General features: G+C 42.8%; 1 protein-coding gene across 1 annotated transcript in view; it reads left to right on the plus strand.

The window, feature by feature from the left end:
* The first annotated feature begins 4,920 nt into the window (after positions 1-4,920).
* The window catches only part of MYO1H (myosin IH), a 37,043-nt gene continuing 28,383 nt past the window's right edge, over positions 4,921-13,580 (plus strand). The window contains exon 1 of the mRNA XM_061374780.1: positions 4,921-5,032. The gene's annotated coding sequence lies outside the window, so the exon portion shown is untranslated. The remainder of the gene's footprint in view (positions 5,033-13,580) is intronic.

Raw genomic sequence — 13,580 nt, forward strand, 5'->3', positions numbered from 1 at the left:
AAGGGGTGCGTTACAGGCAGCGTTACCCCGAGTGCCCGAAGGAGAGGGGTGAAATGGCTCAATGGAGGTCAGACCGGTGTCAGCAAGGGTCAGCCACAGGCTCTGCTGCCCTGGGCTCACCTGGGTTTTAAGAGCAGGTTTTCCTCCCTGTATGCCCATCATCAGAACAGGCACCAACCTTATTTGTCATCAAAGGTGGCCTCTGTAGAGGAGCACTTTGAAATCGGTGATGGAAGCAGCTTATATGGACTCTGCACAGCAAGGCATAAGTACAGAAATCACAGAACTCCAGCCTGGTTTGGGTTGAAGGGACCTTAAAGCTCCTCCAGCTCCAACCCCTGCCACGAGCAGGGACCCCTTCCATTGGAGCAGCTTGCTCCAAGCCCCTGTGTCCAACCTGGCCTTGAGCACTGCCAGGGATGGGGCAGCCACAGCTTCTCTGGGCACCCTGTGCCAGCGCCTCAGCACCCTCACAGGGAAGAGCTTCTGCCTAAGAGCTCAGCTCAGTCTCCCCTCTGGCAGGTTCAAGCCATTCCCCTTGGTCTGTCCCTACAGGCCCTTGTCCAAAGCCCCTCTCCAGGTTTCTTGTAGCCCTTTTAGGTATTGGAAGGTTCCTCTAAAATCTCCCTGGAGCCTTCTCAAATGGAATCTAAATATTTCAAGAAAGTTTCAGAATGAAAACCCAGAAGACTCACGAGGAATCGATGTCCTTGAGCTTGACCGTTTACCATGCAATATGGAGGGAATGGAACAGGAAGACTGGGGAGATCTTTTCTTCCACTCTTAATGAGAATCTGTTCACTTTGATGAGCATCAAATGTTTCTCTGTTAATTACTGTCAATAGAAAGAGTGATCAATACTCTCAGCATCAAGGCTGAGCACATCTGGAGAGCCAAAAGCAGAACAAAAGAAGAAGCCATAGCAGTGCTCGTGCCTAAGCACAGTTTGCCCAGTTGCAAGTGTTCCCTTAGTTACAGCAGTAGGTTTTGCTGGGTTTTTTAATTTACTCCAGGTTCACCTTACACTCGTTACAGACTTACCTTGAAACTTCAAAAATGCCACTTTTTAAAGTACATTCCTGGAGCTTAACATTTGCAGGGGGGGGCAAGGCTTTGAGACCTGCATGGAATCTGCTCAAGCCATTGTGTTGGACTTTCTGCTTGGCTGGTTTCCTTGTTGCAGCCCATTCAGGGCATAGATTCCCTGCTCTCAGTCAGGTGATTTGCATACCTCCTGCCTGGAGGGGCCAGATTATAACAGGTAAAGAGTCCAAGGGTAGTTTATACCCATCCTGCTCACTGGGGGAGCTTAGACTGAAATGTGAAGGGATAAAGAGCTTAGCCTCTGGGGACACTTAGAAGAGTGCATAGCGAGTTGCAACAAGGGAAGTTCTAGTTCATTATTAGGAGGAAAGTTTTCCCAATGAGGGTAGTCCACTGCTGCAGCGGGGCGCAGAGGGGTGGTGGGTCTCTGCCCTTGGAAACACTTAGAATTTGGCTGCCCTCCACCTGCTTTGGGCAGAGGTTTGGGGCAGGGACCTCTTGAAGTCCCTTCCAACCTAAATTCATCCATAACTCCATAACAGGGACGTGCAGTATTCCTTGGGAAACATGCACATGGGTATCTGCAGGCTGGGTTTGGTGATTTGAGCAGAGCAAGTGGTGGAGTCTGGCAGTTACCAGCTAAAACACAGAATTCCCAAGCAGTTTTGAACAGTTTCCTCACTAAGCATTGCCCTTAGAAGTCACTGTGCGTGGTTTTGCTGTTACTTCCATATATTCTGGGGGAATTCTTTGACTGTTCTGGGTTGTGCGGGAAGCTGGAATCCAGGTAAGCTGCAAATCAAATATTTGACATCCAGAGATTGACTGTAGCCAATTCTTGTTTTAGGTGTTTTCTCACCAGTTAACATTACACTGGAGACATTATGCTGTCCAAGAGAGTAGCAGGAACAGGGATATCAGTATGTATTGTTTCTTGCATGCATTAGCTAAGTTTCTTAAATTAAAATGTAACTTTATTACTATTTATTATTTTAAATATTAATTTATAGGCTTGTCTAAGTGAAGGAATAGGACAAGTTCATGTGACACAGCTGAGGTTATTTTTATAGTGAATGTTAGCAGAGAAATGTGTATTAGGTATTTGTATGCATCCAATTTCTGTCTAATTTATTTTGGTGGCCTGTAAAATCACACGTAGCTTTTTAGAGAACATAATGTTCAGCAATTAAATTCTTCCTTTCTTTGGAGTGACTAATTGTTAGCAAATAAATAATTCAATAAAACAACAGAGGCAAAAGAGGGATTTGCTTTATGAAGGCATTGGCTTTCTTGCGTGTGAATCTCCTAAATGATCTCCAGTTTCTATAGGCTATCATTTAAACTGCAGTAGCTTCCTTTGGGTGATGAACTGATTTCATTTCGCTGCCAGCTGAGGTCATCATAAAACAAGTTTGGTTTCTTTTCCACATTCTCAAGTGTGCTTTAGGAGACAAGGAGAAAAAAGCAAGGGAGACTTGAACCCTCAAAAGCAGAAACCTGTGAGAGCTCTGTGAAGACCTCAGTACTGCATCTATTTAGGGTGTAAAATCAGATTCTTCCCCCACCTCAGACCAGTTTGGTCTGGGACTTGTTTCTATGCAGAACCCAGCATGGCTGGAAAGCAGCTTTGTGTTTACTCATCATCTGTTCTGTTAAAGGACACGAGTGTGTCCTGACCCTGGGTTTTATTCCTCACTTTGTAGTTTTCATCCTTCTTCTGCTGAGTATCTAGAATGTGTGGAGGAAATGATGATGTGAATTAAGATCAGTGCCCTCTCTTTAGTGAAACAGAGGTTCTAAATGCAGGTAGCACTTCTTAAAAGGAATAATCTCCCTGCACTCTTCAATCCAGCTTTGTTTTATGTGACAGAGTGGATTCTTTAGCTCTTATTTACTCAGTGCCTTTACAATTCATCCCTCTGTTCGCCTCAGTACGAGAGTGAAATATTCTATGTACATTTTAAACTGCAACTTCCTCATACAATTTCTCAGTCCCTGAACGAGATGGGAAGTTGCACCTCATCCCCTACAGTGCCCAGATTGTCTGTTTCTGTTTATATTCTTCCCCTCAGAACCAAAAGGCAGCTGTTTTAATTACCCAAAGGTTCTTTTCCTGAGACATTTTGTGTTTGTATCTGAATGAAGCTCCTATGCAAGTGGATTCTGTACACCCCATTTTAACAGAGGGAACTTCACAGCTCCCTCCTCTCATCACAATGCAAAAGCTTTGACCGTTTCTTTTTCATTTTAGAATACTGTATCGTAACAAATTACCCTTAAAAATCATTTGGTGTGAAATTGCAGATTAATCCCATGGGGATGGGGGTTTAGTGCTCCACTGGCCACTTGGGAGCATACAGATGGTGAATCTGAGGTTTACAAAAGGCACAATCACTGATTACATGCATGGATGTAACGGACAAAAAGGCTTTCCTCATGCTAAGGTACGGAAGAGACACTGGAGGTCCTAGTGCCTGGCTTGGGCAGGAAAAGCTACACTTTAAAATGCCTTTACTGCTGAAAAGTTTCATATTATGTATCCCAAACAAAGGCAAACCTTGTTTTCACTCCCTTTACGATCCCACTTTTACTTTCTGAAGCAATTACTGCTTTTCTTAGCCTTTTTTTTTTTTTCTGTTATTGTTTTATTGCATCTTTAGGCAACAAACAAATGGTGATTTCTTTAGAAAGGGTTTGGCATTTCTTAACTATCTGTTCTTGTTACTAGAACTAAGACCTGCTGTTCTCATTTCAGGAGGGAGGAAGTTATCTTTGCTTGGTGTGAAGTGCTGGTAGTCTGGCATGGAAGAAATTCATCTTCCTTCTCATGGATATGATATTGCTGCACTGGATGGCCGTGAAGTTAAAACTGCCACTGACCTACTCACTGATTTTAATGTGAAACTGTTCATACGTAGGAACTGCAGTGTTACAGAATAACTGTGAAGTTCTGAAAGCAACGAGTTGGGGGTGTTTGTTCACCTCAACTGTTCCCACTATACTTGTAGGTGTCTGAGAATTTCTCTAAAATACTAAACAGAACTATGCATTTGATATGTAATTTCCTCTGTGGCTGAAACCATCTCTCTACTGTACATTTGCGGAGTGCCTGGAAAAATGGGCCTGGAGCTTCTGTTACAGAGATAATACAGACGTTGTTAGATGTGCTCTAAGATCTGGCAGAACCACAAAACCCAAAGGACGCTCAAAGCCTGACAGTCTGTTTATAATCAAGCCACTTAAACCCAAGCCTTGCTCAGTTTTATCTTTGTGAGTGGACTGCAAGAATATTTTGCCTTAATACATGTCTGTTTGGGGGCAAAACATACATTATAGATAGTGTAATTTTGCAGTGCTGTGGTTATTATACAAAGTATCACGAAGTAAGTGTGTGACAAGAGAATTCTGGTTGGTTGGCATGTTTTCCACCACTTCAGATGTCTAACATAATTGCTCTTATCACAGGCTGTAGCAGATTTTAACCCTCAAAATTTCATTAAGGAGCGGTTTTAGTGTATTTTCATTTAGCCTCCAGGAAAATAGCTACTTCCAGAAGTACCATGTCTAATACAGGAGTGTAGAAAAAGGAAAAGTGGGACTGAAGCTAAAATTGCTTCCTTGAACCGTTCAGTTGTCTGTAGATCCAGACGCGTGTATGTGCCATGTGTGACAATTACCATCAGGATGTGCAAAAGGTAATTATTCCCTTCTTAAAACCTGTAGATGTAAAAGGTTGGAATAAAAACTTATTGTCACCCTGAATTTTTCATGCTAAATTTACACAGTGAAGTTAGAACAAATCCTTGACCTATGTAAGCATAGTAGTAATTCTTTTATTTTGGGGATAAAATATGTACTTTTGGATTTCTCATTTTTACAGATATAGAAGGAAATCCATCTGCTGGTCACTGATGGAGATGATTTCCAATCGAGTTTGTCAACAGAAAGCAACTACTTCAGCAGAGCGTGCTGCAGACACAATTGTCAGGTTTGATCTCTTTATTGCTCTTTTGTAGACTGGGGTTTATTTACAGCTGAAGGACACTGCAGAGAATCGTGTGTAGGTCTCACTGTAGTAATGAGCTTTCCCTAAAGTAATGTTCCTGATTGTTTCCAGCAGATCTCCTTGGGTTGTGTTGTGTGGATAACATCAGTGAACGCTTTTGTCCATACCTGTGCTCACAGAAAGCTTTTCCTTTTTATGGATTTAAAAATAGGAAAGGAAAAAGGAAAACTTTACAGGCACCTACTTTCAGCTTTGGGTAAAATACACAACTTCTTATTATAGAAGCGATGTCGACTGCATGAGTACGTTGGGAAATTCATCTCTGGGGGGCTATTTGTTGCCTTAGTTGAAGGCACAGGTGGATATTCAGCCCTTAAAAGACTAAACCATTTGGTTCACACAGTGATGGACATGTGGAGCATAACTGATGGGTCCACCTTGCTTCCCAGCAAGGCTGCTGTAGTGTCCAGCCTTGACAGAGTGGAATGAAGTTTGCCCAGTATGTTACACCCTGAGCTGCACAGAGACAGACACCATCTGAAGATCACAATCTGGCCACATGTAAACTGCTGTTTCTTACATAGAAACACAGTGACAAGACAACAGCTAGAGAAAGGGCCATAGTGTAGTTTGGGGTTTTAAATGGTGCAGAACTCAAATCTCCTTGATCACATCAGGCTTATCAGCCAGGACTAGAAACACTTGAGTATTCTTCAAGGTTTCTGGAGAAAAACATTAATAACAAATACACCATTTTTCTTGGTTTCTATTTTGGCAACATCTTCAGCACATACACTGACACTTTTTATCTTCAATAAAAAAATCACACCCACAGGATGTCAGGGCAATGCTCTAAATGTGTAAAGCCCCAAGACACTATGATAAAGGACTTTCACAAGCTGTGACAGGATGATTGATTTCCATTTTCCTCCTAGCTTCTGTAAATCTTAGGTGAATATGTAACTTGGTTTATGCATGTGTTGTAGCTCCTAAAAGCAAATCTGCTTGCCTGCCAGTTGTTCAAGAACACTGAGTGTTTCCTGGGATTCCTGGTATTTGCATAACTATAATTTTACAGGTGGAAGCATCCTGCAGAAACTAAGACTGGGATAATTCCTTTCAAGTCAGTGAGACTATCTGTATTAGTGAAGATAAGCATGTGCATGCTTTTCTAAGGATCTAAGACTGAAAAGTTAAGATCTCTTCTCTAAATAAGACCATCATCAAGTTAAGATAATGAAGTAGTCAGCAATATGTACAGCTGCTCTACCAGGTATCCTGCTACCTCAGCATCTCTGCTCTAAAGAATAGCGCAGTTTAGATGAGGGGTGTTTCCTGTTTCCATGGCACACAAGTCCAATTAAACCCTTTCTGCACCTTCCCTGAGCAGAATTCTTCATTTCAGTAATTGGGGACACCCCAGTACAGACACGCTGTTTCATCAGATTTTAGCCTATGAGTCTTAAAACTAACATTTTCAAAAGCATTTCATGGTTTGAAAGAATGGTCAATTAACCTTCAGTTTCCTGTGGGGAACCCTGCAAAGAACTGTCAACAGTTCAGTTTAGAGAGATTTGTCCAGTGACCTACAAGGCCACTAAGTTCACGAATGCATGTAACAGTGTCATCATAGATTTGTTTCCTGGGTTACTGTCACAAGAGAATAAACCACTTGTTTGGCAGTTTCTGCTACAGTACGTAGGTGACTGACTGAATGGGGAGTGCTCCAGTACAGCCTGCTCAAAACCAGAGCCACTCAACAGGAAAAGGAAAATCTCTGCTGTCTTCCAGATAAATTATGTGTCTCTTTCTCTTCCTTCCATAATGTTCTGTTCCTTTTTCCTGAGATGGGGACCGGGGGAATTCATTGACTGCCTGCTGAGTTTCTTTGTATTTTGAACTGTCTTCAAGTGGCAATGTAAGATAAACGTCTGGTTATTCTGTTGGTGACAGTCTTCATCTCTAAGTGACAGCAACATCTCAGCTTTATTCCAAATTGAGGGCATTCAGTGGAGCAATAGGAATTGATTCAGGGGATGCACCTGCTGAAGTCAAGTCAGGCATCCCCATTGTGATCCCTTGAAGAACCTGCATGCCATGAGCTGGTACTTCAAACTAGAGGAAATGCAGGCATTTTTATATTAGTTTTTTTTTTAAACTAAGGATTGTGATTGAAATCTATGCAAAGTTCTTCTGTGCATGCAAGGACAGTCATGGCTCAGGCTCCAAAGATCTTCCTGCCTAGGCTGATCCTCATCTGAGTATAGCCATGGAGTCATAAACAGATGTATGGGTCAAGTCAAGCAGGTTATCCCCTAGAGCCAGGGGTGACTGCCTCCCAGTGCTTTCAACCAGGAGAGGACACTGGAGGAAGGGGGAAACACTGGTCCTTTGTATTACCAGTAACCTGATGTTGTACTTTAGCAATGACACATTTGTGCTGTTCTAATGTGGCCACAGTCTTCTGTTTAGGTTCTTAGCATACAAGGAGGGAAGGATGAAGAAAACTAACAGGTCAGACTATAAATGTGCACATTCTTTCCAAGTCACACTGGGGAGAAGCTGAAATGCTCAACTTTGTTCTGCCTTTCCTCAGGAGTCACAGAGTACAGACTTAGAATGCAAAACATGACTGTAGGTGATAAGGGGGAGGGGGCAGAGGATAAAGTGTTGTTGGCAGCACGTTGCAGGAGCATCGTTAGACATTGAGAAAGATATCATTTAGATTAAAAAGGTATCTTCAGAGGGAAACAAAAGGCGAGCCCAGGCACGGCGTGTCAGCAGCGCCCAACGTGAGCTGCAGTCACTGCTGCTGACAATGGATGCACAGGAAATGCCTGGGAGAGGTTCCCAGTCTCAGGGATGCTCACACACACTGACTGTCATTCCAGAGAATAAACAGTCAACAGAGCTCCACATCTCCCTCTCAGCTCAAGATGAATTACTCATCTAAAATGACAGCGACTGTCTAGTGCCTGAGCGTTGTCAGGCGCCGTGTCACCCATTCATGTTCTTCAAGGACAAATGGTTTCATTTCTCTTGGGCACGTTTCTCAATTTGCCTTGAAAGTGCTTAGCAAAAGATGACAGATCTTCTCCTATTTTTATTGCTGAGGCTGAATAGGAGCTAACCTGCTCATCATATGTAATGTCTATCAAGACAGAGAGGGTTCTTAATGCATTCAAATTACTTTTCCTGGGTTTGTTTTCCAACCACTCTATGATATTTTTTTTTTTATAATGCTTGTGTAAAATGAAAGCTCAGCAATTTTTGGAGCATTACCCGAGGAAAATACTGACCCTGCTAAACTCCTGAAAACTGGCACTGGGATATGATGCTGGGCACTTATTTCTCTAGTTTTCCTTTTGCCAAATAGATTTAACCTTTATGCATTCTATATCTTGCTGGTTTAGAATGGGCAGTTTAATGGTCAGATGAATCGCAATATATGGGTACATAACAGCAAAAAGGAATCTTTTGGAGTTATTCATGTGCTTTTGGATTTGATTTACTTCCTACTTCCTTATTTAATAACTAGGTTCCTTAAGACTCCTTAAGCTTGAATGACCCATGTTTTGTTGGCAGGTCTATTCCAATGACCCCTGCCAAGACCCCTGCCCCAGTGCGTCTATCAGACAAAAATGAATCTATTCCAGGAGCTATCAGTTCCCATTATCTCTAATTGAGGCTGACAGTTGGAGACAGGCCTCATTATTTTTAATTGGGCCCTATAGTTCTAGAGTTAAATTAAACACAATTTAATGCAGATAGCTCATATACATTGGCATGACAGAGTCAAAGTTTCCTGAAACAACAGGTTTTGGTTCCAGGCTTTGCTTTTAAAATAGTTTTACTGCTTTGAGCTGTGCACTGTTTAAAAGGCGCCTGTTGCTGGTGACATGTACATTCATTAGAGTGTGACCTGATCATGCACCTGTGGAACCTTGCCCCTGCATACACTTCTATACTGAAAATCAGCATGTAGGCATAAGGTGGTGATGAACAGCTTGGACTGCCTGGGGTAGATTCATATGCAATTGTTAAGATAGCTTTAAACAGATTTGCAGTCACTGGTCATGCAAATGGAAGAAACTCCTGAAAGTTTCCCCAAAATACCTGAGTGGAAGCTTTATTCGGAACTTAAAAATGAAGATACCTCTGATTACCTCAACAGGGCTTTGTAACAGAGCATCCAGCCTTTCTTCTGTCATGAAGCAGGCACTCTTGTCATCCTCAGGTGGTGCTTTCCCGTGGAGACACCACTGAATAAAGAAGGAATTGAAGCATCCTGTTACACAGGTGCATGTTGCTCTATTATAAATGATCATGCACTGAATTGTCATGGGGAAGGACAGACCAATCCATGCCAGCGAAGGAGCCCATCTCACCACCCTTACTTATAGACTTCAGCCATACAAAAGCTTGTAAAACCATTCCTTGTCCTCATAGTGAGGCAGCAGTAGGCTGCAAGACTAATCTTACCGAATCTTTTGCTTTGCCAGAGGCACTGAAGGAGGAAATACATCAGTGATACTCCTCTTTGGATTAAAATTCATGGAACCAAGTTTCCCACTTACAGAAGGCTCTGATTAATTACTGGACTTTCAGATGCAAGTTTCCCTTTACAGGTAAGGTTAACAGATACCTTCTTCCACAGGACATTTCCTTTAATACATCTGCATGTGCTGCAGCTCCCTCTGCAGCTTTGCTTAAGGTCAGATAAACTACAGCACTTCTCTAATGAGCTGTGACACACAGAATCAGACTGGGCAGGTTTTCACCTATATGTGTGTAGGAATCTAAGACAAGTGTCCCTCTGGAATGGCAGGAACTCTGAGAGCTCCAACAGCTTGTATTCAGTCATTATATATTATTGTGTGTTTGATTAACAGATACTTATCATGGAAATTATGTCATCAAGCCTATAGGCTAGCATTGTCCTGGGGAAAAAGAACAAGGATTCCCCGCTGTTTAGGTAGTTACTGTCCCTTCCTGACTGCTTTCCATGATCTGCATGGGATCCTTTCCAGACCAAAAGTCAGTTGTGCCTTACTTCTCCTAGCAGGTTTCTTCTGAAGCATGTTACACCTGCAGCACTGAGTCTCACCACAGAGGGTGAGAGGGATGGAGGTCATCAGGGAGAGAAGCCAGTGCAAGTGGGAGAAAAGGAAGAGTCAGAGCAAAAGCTTGCAGGACATGAGTCAGTGACAGTGTTCAGGCTGTAGGGCAGAATTTCCCCTGTTCTGGAGAGAAAATGGGGGTAGGAATGAATGATATCATTTCCCTCCCAAATATTTTTAATGGAAGTAAAAAGAGTTACCAGAAATAGTGGGTTTTGTCAGTGCAACCGGTCCCTTGAAGGTATATCTCATAGCAGCTCTGCAATTCCAGTTTTCCTGCCCACATTCCATGTGCACATGCTACTTTAGACATAGCTAAATGCATGAGCTGCTCAGCTCCTCTACTCATTAGGTATTTTTGTTAGCTTTAGCTTGGCCAGCAGAAAACCCCTCTTTTCCTAGCGCTACAGGAGGTCCCTGCTGTGACAGGCTAAAATACCAAAAGATACAAGGGGTCTGTCATATGCTGTTGTCCTTTTGATTGAACTTGGAGAGAAAAGGCTTTTGTATAGCTTGTGGCCAGTTAGCCAGCACACTCCTAATATTATAGGCACAGATTTAGTGACCTGCATGAGAAGTGAGATTGAAATAGATTTATTACAGCTTTCCATGCCCCTAGAAACCATGGATCAGCACTTGGGATTTTTAAGGGCTCTCTGGTACGTTAGCATTTGGGCACTGCAGAGCAATGCACGTTTGAATATTCACAGCAACTGTGCAAAGGGGGGAAGTCTTCTTAGCTGTGTTTTACACATGTGGAACTGAAGCTTTAAGGGTGTATTTACGTGATACAGTACAATGCTATGGAAAGGATGAGGTGAGGTAAACTTTAGTGGCTTGGATCCTGGAAAGCAGGCTGTTTTCTAGGCATTTTAGACACACACTTGCCTTGTAAGGCGTTATCCTGTGTGCAATAAGCATTTAGGGGGTAAATTCACACCAGAGGCTTGTGGCCAAGCAGAGAGCTGCATGCAGGGGTCACAAATCCTGACGGACCCTATCAGTCCTATTTTTGTGCAGCCATAGGCTCCCATGGTGGGTAAATTACACATTCATTTATTAAATCCTAATAAATGGATTTGTCATTCCCAGTTATTATCCAAACATAACTGAAAATCAAATCTTCTGGTCTGTTTAAGCCACCTGATTTTGTTTCTGTCATCACTCACAAGGCTGTGTCCTGTGTGCTGAGCCCCTCTGCTCATGCACAGCCACTGCTCCTGGGCTGACATGCATGGAGCCAGCAGAGAGCTTCCAGGGGTGACAGACACCTTCTCTGGACCATAATGACCCCTTTCAGCTACAGGGCTGAAATGCTTTACATGTCACCCCTCTGTTGTTAGCAGAGGAACAAAGCTGACAAAAATATCACTTCCATATTTGTTGTACTAATTAACTTCTGGTTGTCCCAGCACTCCAGTTAAGTCCCAGCACTGCTTGCTGGGTCTGTTCCTGAATGCTTTCCAGCGCAGAGTGAAATCCTGAGTTACATCCCTGTTCTAAGAAATTCCTCCTAATTTCAAATACAAACAGAAGGATGTGTTCATTTTAAAAGAAGTGAGAAGAGCAAGGGTCTATTGTACTGCATGGCATGATGACAAAGTTATAGACAACATTTTGTCAGACATGATGTTTTCTCTTCTTTGTTTTATTTCTTAAAATGCCAAATCCATGAGAAGACCACAAGACCCAGGCCCTGGGAAGGTGGCTTTCCCTGTTCCAAATACCATCCCAAGTGATGCCTGTGAGAACTCAAATGTAAAACAAGTCCCATGGCACAGGTAGGAACCCGGGGCAGTGAGTGAATCGTTCAGTAGGATGTGTTACATCTACATGATTTTAGGTTTGTCTTGTGAAGAAGAACTTTTTGAGGGGCTACATTCATGATTCCATGGCTTGTGCAATTTACTGTGTAAGATACATGGATTGTCGTGGCCATCCTGGATTGATAGTAAAGAGTTGGAAGGAAAAAAGGCTTGTGTTTGTAACAGTCTCTTCTCAGCAGGTTTTAAAGCATGCTGGCTATCAGGGGGACTGCCCTAGCTCTGTCAAGTAGTCGTGTATTGGTGGCACATCTGCTCAGTGTGCTGATATGCAACGTGAAAATGATGTATTCCAATCTTACAAGGACACAGTCTTTGCAGCTTGAAAGATTTGCTCGTGGGTGCCTGCACTACCACGTAAGCACAGTGTGGTTTGGAGAGACTCACAGGGAGCAGGTTGCGGTTGCGCTGTGTTTCACCAGGATCAAATTATCTCCTGTTCCCTCTGGGGTTTTTTTGTCTGCTTTGTTTGTTTCCTCTCAACTGGCTCGAGAAAGAATGTGGGTTATAAACAAAAGATGTGGAGGATTTAATTTAGCTAGTCAAAAAATACTCTTTTCAAATGTTAAAACTGGGGCTGAAAGAGGGCTCTGAGCTGCTGGGTTGAAAGGAGAGGAGTTTTTTCTCAGTGCTGTTCAGCCATCACCGGCCCCAGCACTGATGGGAGAGACTCAGGTCCTAAGCTGATGGATCTGCCCCATGCTACCTTCTGACACAGCACCACTATTGTACCTTGCCTGCTAGCCTGCTTTCTTCTTTAAATAATATATACAGGACAGGCCTGTATAATTCACCAGCCAGCTTGCAGTGATGTGGAGAACAGATTAAAAAGGAAAATGAAAGTATTTGGGGATTTTAGCAGAGCAGTAGGGCAGACCTATTTATCACTCGGGATGTTTGGAATGAATGAGTACATGGGTGAATAATTGATAACTATTTTAACACCAGCAAGAATTCAATTAAATATGAACAAGAGGAGGCTGGGCACACGGTAAAGTATTTCTCTTTCCCTTTTGACTGCAAACAATCCTTTCAGATCTGGTCACTGAAGACAGCTGGCAATGAAATGGGTGTGTGAGAGAGGAGGAAACCAGATATTATGTTACTTAAAAGTCATTCATCATGTCACAGGAAGGCAGGAATCTGAACTCCTGAAATAAATAATCGTTAAAGGTGATCTCTCTGCACAGAGGTACTGCGGCATGAAGCTGCTTCCAGCCACTAAACTATTCCCTCTGTAATTAGCCCAGGTACCCGAGTGCTGTGCTTGCAGTATGTCCAGGGAAGAACAGGACACACTACAATGATTTCCTGGGTGAGAGACCTCCGTGAATTGTCTGTATGCAATGCAGTATTCCCATCTCCATTTCACCCACTTGGGCACTGGAGTAAAGCAGGATTCTGGGTTCAGTTTTCAAGCCTGAGTTGCAAAGACTATTTGGAGAGCCCCATCAGTATCTGCCCATCAGAGAACCTTGACTCCAAGCACAACATTAATTGTCATTTTGCATTTGGCAGCAAAGAATATGATTTCCTTCTGTCTTTTAATTCCATGCTTGTTTTTAACTACCCTGCATTCCCCACTGA

Source organism: Neopsephotus bourkii, unplaced genomic scaffold, assembly GCF_033783945.1.
Source record: "Neopsephotus bourkii isolate Nb327-2 ecotype Australia unplaced genomic scaffold, CSIRO-AGI_Nbou_v1 NB_1652, whole genome shotgun sequence".
Lineage (NCBI taxonomy): Eukaryota > Metazoa > Chordata > Aves > Psittaciformes > Psittacidae > Neopsephotus > Neopsephotus bourkii.